This window comes from Phyllopteryx taeniolatus, chromosome 3 (assembly GCF_024500385.1).
Source record: "Phyllopteryx taeniolatus isolate TA_2022b chromosome 3, UOR_Ptae_1.2, whole genome shotgun sequence".
Lineage (NCBI taxonomy): Eukaryota > Metazoa > Chordata > Actinopteri > Syngnathiformes > Syngnathidae > Phyllopteryx > Phyllopteryx taeniolatus.
Genome location: NC_084504.1, coordinates 22,130,769 through 22,137,232, shown reverse-complemented (window position 1 = coordinate 22,137,232; position 6,464 = coordinate 22,130,769). Strand labels below are relative to the sequence as shown.

The 6,464-nt window shown below is 39.2% G+C and overlaps 1 protein-coding gene across 5 annotated transcripts in view; it reads left to right on the top strand.

Annotated features, from left to right (window-relative positions):
* gpat2 (glycerol-3-phosphate acyltransferase 2, mitochondrial) overlaps positions 1-6,464 on the top strand; it is a 90,932-nt gene that overhangs the window by 3,245 nt on the left and 81,223 nt on the right. The gene's annotated exons all lie outside the window — the stretch shown is intronic.

Genomic DNA, 6,464 nt, shown 5'->3' with positions numbered 1-6,464 from the left:
GGCACCGTGCCCGACCGGTTAGCACATCTGCCTCACATTTCTGGGCACCGGCGTTCAAATCCCGGCCCCGCCTGTGTGGAGTTTGCATGTTCTCCCGTGCCTGGGTGGGTTTTCTCCGGGCACTCCGGTTTCCTCCCACATCCCAAAAACAGGGATGGTAGGTAGATTGAAGACTCTAATTTGCCCGTAGGTGTGAATGTGAGTGCGAATGGTTGTGCCCTGCGATTGGCTGGCGATCCGTTCAGGGTGTGCCCCGCCTCCCGCCCGAAGATAGCTGGGATAGGCTCCAGCAGCCCGTGACCCTGGTGAGGATAAGCAGTAAAGAAAATGGATGGATGGATGGATGGATGATGACAACCAATAACTCAAATAACCACTTTGTAAAACTGAGGTATGCGTCAATGAAGGGACATGTTCATCTTTGAAGATGATGCACTACAGCAGTAGAAGACCACATTGGGTTCCATTTCTATTAGATAGGAACAGGTAATTGAGGCTACAATTTGTATCAAAAATGTAAACTTGAAGAGCGATACGATCAGTCTCAGTTTCTATTGCTAAATACTGTAATGACATAGTTTTGGAAAACAAAATTAATGTATGGATGAATCATCCTGCCAAGACTGTATCGAGACTGTCATGGTTTGGGATCTATTTCTTTGCAGTTTGGGCTTTTCTTAGTACCGATTGAGCATCGCTTTAATGCCTAGCTGAGTATTGTTCCTGACCTTTATCCCTTTATGCCCACAATGTACTGATCTATCTTCTGATGATGTTTTCCTGCCGGAAACACACAATATTATAAAGCTTTAATCATCTCAAACTGCTCTTTTGAACATAACAACGAGGTCACAGTACTGAAATGGCCCCTGCTGTCACCAGATCTCAATCTAATTTAGTACCTTTGGGATGCGGTTGTGAATGTGCAGTTTCCAAGTCTTGAATTGACTATTACTGCTATAGTGACAATATGGTCCATTATGTTCAATACATTTAGATTTTTTGATGATAAAGAATAAAAGCAATTATGAAGGTGAAAGCGGGTCCAACTCAATAGCTACCAAGATACACTTTACAAAGTGCCAGTTGAGTGTATACATCAGTGGTGTGCTTTATAAGTGTTGTGCCAAGAGTTCTGAAACAGCAATTCGTGATATCTGGTGGTGATTGCATCTGGTTTCCAATGTGCAAGTGCTCTTAAGGGGAAGTGTCTTGTAGTCCAAGAATGTAAATGTCTTTTTTTTTATTTGCAGTGACAGCTGGCATCCTCAAAAGTTTTAATCATCATCGTTATTACAAATGGTTGCTTCTTCTTCCCTGATAAATCTATATGTAATTGGGATGAGTACCTAGTAGGGTAGTACTACTTTAGTGGGAGATCTGCTGAGCATATAAACCAATTGTCTGTCAGCCAGCATCTTTGGTTTCACTTGTTATAAGTGCCACAGCAGTTTGGCTGTTTGTGTTACAATGTTTTTACTGCTCATATAGTGTTGCCATAGACATTCATGGGTCTTAAATTTTGTGTTAGGTCAGATGGTTCTATTACTGCTTTGTTTTTTTTGGAACAACCTATAATTGTATTAATGTAAAATTATAGATGCATTAATAAAAAATTAGGGATGCACCATAAGTATTGGATTGGTAAGTATCAGCCCGATATTGGAAAAAATGACGTCACACTGATCAGTCCGAAACGGAACAAACTTGTATAGTGGGGCTCCTTCTGCCGGGGACAAAGTCCTTGTGTGTCTTAACATCCTTTGCCAATAAAAATGATTCTAATTATTTTTATGTAGTCGTTCTCATTACAAGAACAAATGTAACTTCTGCTCTGAAGAGAATGCGCCCGTGAAGTGACCCGCATGTGTGCAAAACACATCCCCTTGTGCAGGCGCAAGCGTGTTTACGGAAATAAATACAGCCCAGCATGTAGACGCATATGTGGCAATTTCAATGATATTATGCAACCGAAGCCAACATTTTCTTATATTTATCAGTTCTAAAGTAGGCTTTACACGATCAGGATTTTTGGGTTTTCTCCGGGCACTCCGGTTTCCTCCCACATCCCAAAAACATGCATGGTAGGTTAATTGACAACTCTAAATTGCCCGTAGGTGTGAATGTGAGTGCAAATGGTTGTGTGTTTATATGTGCCCTGCGATTGGCTGGCAACCAGTTGGTTGGGGTGCTGGTGCTCTCTGTCAGTTGACTGAAATGAACACATAGTTGAAAAAACAATCATCTCTTTAAAGCAAAGCAAAGTTATTTATGTAGTGCATTTCATACACAAGGTAACTCTCAATGTGCTTTACATGATTAAAAGCATTTAAAAACAAAGGGAAAAAAAACAACTTATGAACATTTCAAACAAAGAGGAAAATAAAAGTACATTTAAAACTGCGTACAGTGCAAGAAATATTTAAAAGGGGAAAAAAGCATGGGGGGAAATTTTTTTTTTAACCTGGATTTAAAAACATGCACACTTGGGGCTGATGTCACTTCTGTTGGCAACTTATTCCATTTGTGTGCAGCATAATTGCTAAATGTTGCTTCACCATGTTTGCTTTGGACTCAGTGCTCCACCATTTAACCAGAGTCTGTCGATCTCAGAGCCCTACTGGGTTTATATTCCGTTAGCATTTCTTTCATGTATTCAGGACCTAAACCGTTTAGTGATTTACAGACCAGTAGCAGACTTTAAAATCTATTCTAAAGCTGACTGGAAGCCAGTGTAAAGTCTTTAGAATTGGAGTAATATGTTCTGACCTCATTGTTCTGGTCAGAGCCTGAGCTGCAGGATTCTGAATGAGCTGCAGCTGTTTAATGCTCTTTTTGGGGAGTCCAGTCAGAAGAACATTACAATAGTCAAGTCTATTTGAGATCAAAGCATGGATGAGCTTCTCCTGGTCTGCTTGAAACATGCAAGCCTTCACTCTGGATATGTTCTCCAGATGGTAGAAGTCAGTTTTAGTCATTGATTTTATATGACTGTTGAAAGTCAGTGTTTTAAAATATTTTGTCGACTTATTGTGTACTGTGTCTGAAACCTCATGAGATTAGCTGACTCACTAAGGCTATGTTCACACTGCAGGTCAATTCCGATTTATTTATTTATTTATTTATTTTTTGGGCCCAATGTGACGTATCAGATTTTTTTTTCATGTCAATGTGAACAGTACAATTCCATTTTTTTCCAAACTGAGCTATGCCTTGTATGTGGATATAAATCTGTATTCAAAGCGATTGCCGTATGGATGGGCAGGTCGTGTTCAATCCGACCTATACGTCGTTTTATTTATTTACATTACATTTATCCTCTTTGTTTCTCATATTTTAGCCATATATAGCAATAACAAAGCATTGACTTTATAGTAGACTTTACACCGATTTGATCGGGGCGATTGGTATCGGCCGATATTTAGCATTTTATGCTGATCGGCTAATCGGCTTTAATGTCATAATTCGCTGAGCCAATCAATGACGTCATCAATCGGCTCCACAAAAGACATTTACTCCGTGTCGCTGCGTGCACAGTATATTTGAATCCAAAAGCTAGTTTATTTTTAGCCTTGTCGCGTGTCTTTTGAAGTAGTACTGTAAATATCTGACGGCCAAAAAAGTTATTTAAAAAAAAAAACCTAGGCGGCGTGGGACAGACAACACGTCGGAGACAGGCAACACGTAATGCCCGGGTCAGACTACAAGACAAATTTGCTCTTTCACGATTGCACTGTCAAACTACTGCAATAAAATCTTGTATTCCGCATCCCGTTTTTTACGATCATTGGGCTTTATCTTGTCAACTCAAATGCGACCGGATACACTCATTACCATGGCGACGACAACAAGAGTGGAGCGAGCCGACGGTATTATAAGGACAAAATAGGGAAAAACGTGTGTTGGTGGACGTTCGTTTAAGGCTTGCTTGAGGTATGTTCCCGTACTTTTAATACGATATGGCTCACAAGCAGGGAATAAAATGTTATGTAGCCTAGCAAGCTAGCGGTAGCACGAACAGTTGAATGTAAACATGCCGGCGTTCTGTCGAATCATGCTCTAAAGTTTTGGTGTGGGTGAAGTCATTTAATTAAAAATAAAGTTATTTAATTACAGTAAGTTAGCACCCATTATTTCTGTCATGTAATGTTGGTTTGACCTGACTGATTAGAATACACGATCTGACGAGAGCAGTGATTTCCAACCAAGATACATATTTTACAATTGAAAAATCTCACGGCACACCAACAAACAAAAATGTCACAAAAAGTTGATACATTAATTACTGTATTTACTTCCTGCCATCTAATAGAAGAGCATTCATTTGTTCTGTCTGTGTCAAATTTACTGGAAAAAAAGCCCATTTTTGTTTCTGTTAAAAAAAAATTGCTTCTTTGTTATTCATTAGCTCACCGGTTGCCACTTGGTTTATTGAAAAAAATAACAACATTCTTAGAGGTGTTTGTGTCTGTGCCCCTAGAGTGATGGATGGTGGAGCAGCCAAATGTTGAAAACACTTTTAACAACTGCATGTAGTACCCTATGTGGAGATATGATGTTTGTGTATGGATAGCTCAATTAGGCACGGCAATTTGCGTTCAGATGTATAAGCATCTGCTCTAAGTGCGAGAGGACTCTCCATCTTTTTGCACAATTGCACAAAAAAAATGTACCGGCATTACCAGATAACTAGCAACCCTTTACTGCTCAGTGACTGTTTTTTTGTTTTTTTTGTTTTTGTTTTTTTGTAAATGTCTTTCTGTCTCCAAGTGTTCTGTAAATTGACTGTCTGTTGTCGTACTAGAGCGGCTCCAACTACCGGAGACAAATTCCTTGTGTGTTTTTTGGACATACTTGGCAAATAAAGATGATTCTGATTCTGATATAACAATATCATTTGTATTGGTCATTCTGACGTTATACCTTAAAATGCATAGAGTCAAGTGTAAATATACCAGGTTCTAGTAGAACTGTATTCTTTTAATCATGTGCCATTAATTGCATAGTGAGCTTCATTGTCCTCATCTTATGTATAACTCAGATATATGTAACCCATGACATTTGACGCCCATGACCTGCATTCAAGAAGCATAAAAGCAACCGTATTTCAAGGGCTTGCTGACGTAAATTCACTTGCACACCGGTGGCCTCTTGTGTGTGTGCATGTTTTTTGTGCTTTGTTTGTTCATTTGTTTTTTTCCCCCACTTCACATTGTAGTGGCTGTGATGCCGTCACATCTGCGCCATGTGGAGAGGGTTATAGTGTTCATTTGGCCCTGTAGTCCTGCAGGACTCTGCTTTTTAATTGTGCATAAGCGAGTACTAGTCTCCACCAAATTAACACTCAAGTGATATCCACATAATGTCTTTACACTGCGGTGCTATTTATGTTTTCAATTTGACTGTTCTGTTCACTCGCCACTCTTTTATCAGTTTGTTGCTCTTCTCGCACTTCTTGTTTCTATTTTGCGCGGAGGCATCCCAGCATTGCCCTCTCACAAACTTGACATGGACTGCATTTGCGAGAATGATTTTGCATTTCCCTTTTAAATTGTTTGGCTTGATCTAAAACAAACTAGCTCTGTCTGGATTTGAATGGTTTATCTGATTTGGCGTTTGGGAAGCACAGTTGTCATGATTTTTACGGGATTAAAAAAGATTCCAAAGAGCAATCTTTTCATTCGTTGCTCCCAGCAGCCCTGTCTGTGACACAGAGTAAGTGGAAATTTTTAATCCAGACAGTTGGGTAGATTGCAAGTCATTTTCACCTTTTAAAATATCTGAATTAAACAAGCCACCTATGCATTTTTCTTTCCCAATTTCCTTAAGGTACACATCTCAAAAGAACAATGCATTCTCCTTCGTCAAACCTTAAGTTTGTAAAATTTTAAATTTGACTAGAACTTCTTCAAAGATTTTACTTAAAATGTCATACAAATTTTAGACATTGAACTGCCATAATGCGGTAGCATTAATGCTTGAGGATATCAGGCGAGCCATCACTGCTCCTCAAAAGACCTCATTTCAGCCAGCATCACAAGGATGTACTATGCGTGGGTGTTTACATTTTTACTTTGGCTTTTTTTTTTTGAGAAACACAAGCAGTAAGAGAGGAAGAATATAAGAAGCTGATGAAGGTTATGTAGCCGGTTTGGACTCTGAAATCTGAACAAATTGGAGGTTGAACAGCATCTCAGAATAGATTGTGTCTGACTTTCTACTGTCAATTTATCTTTTAAATTAAATAAAACAACAACTAGCAGACCTCAAGAAGTATTTCCTAGGGTTGACAAAAGTCTACTATTTCTGCAATTTTGTAGTGTACAATTCTGCTGTATATAGCTGTGTCATCGGCTATCATTTCTTCCAGTTGGGTTCTGGTGCCGAAGGTGTCCTGGAACGGTGTAAAAATTACTCTCTTGTCACCCATTTATATCAGATACCATATCGCATTTATCACTGAC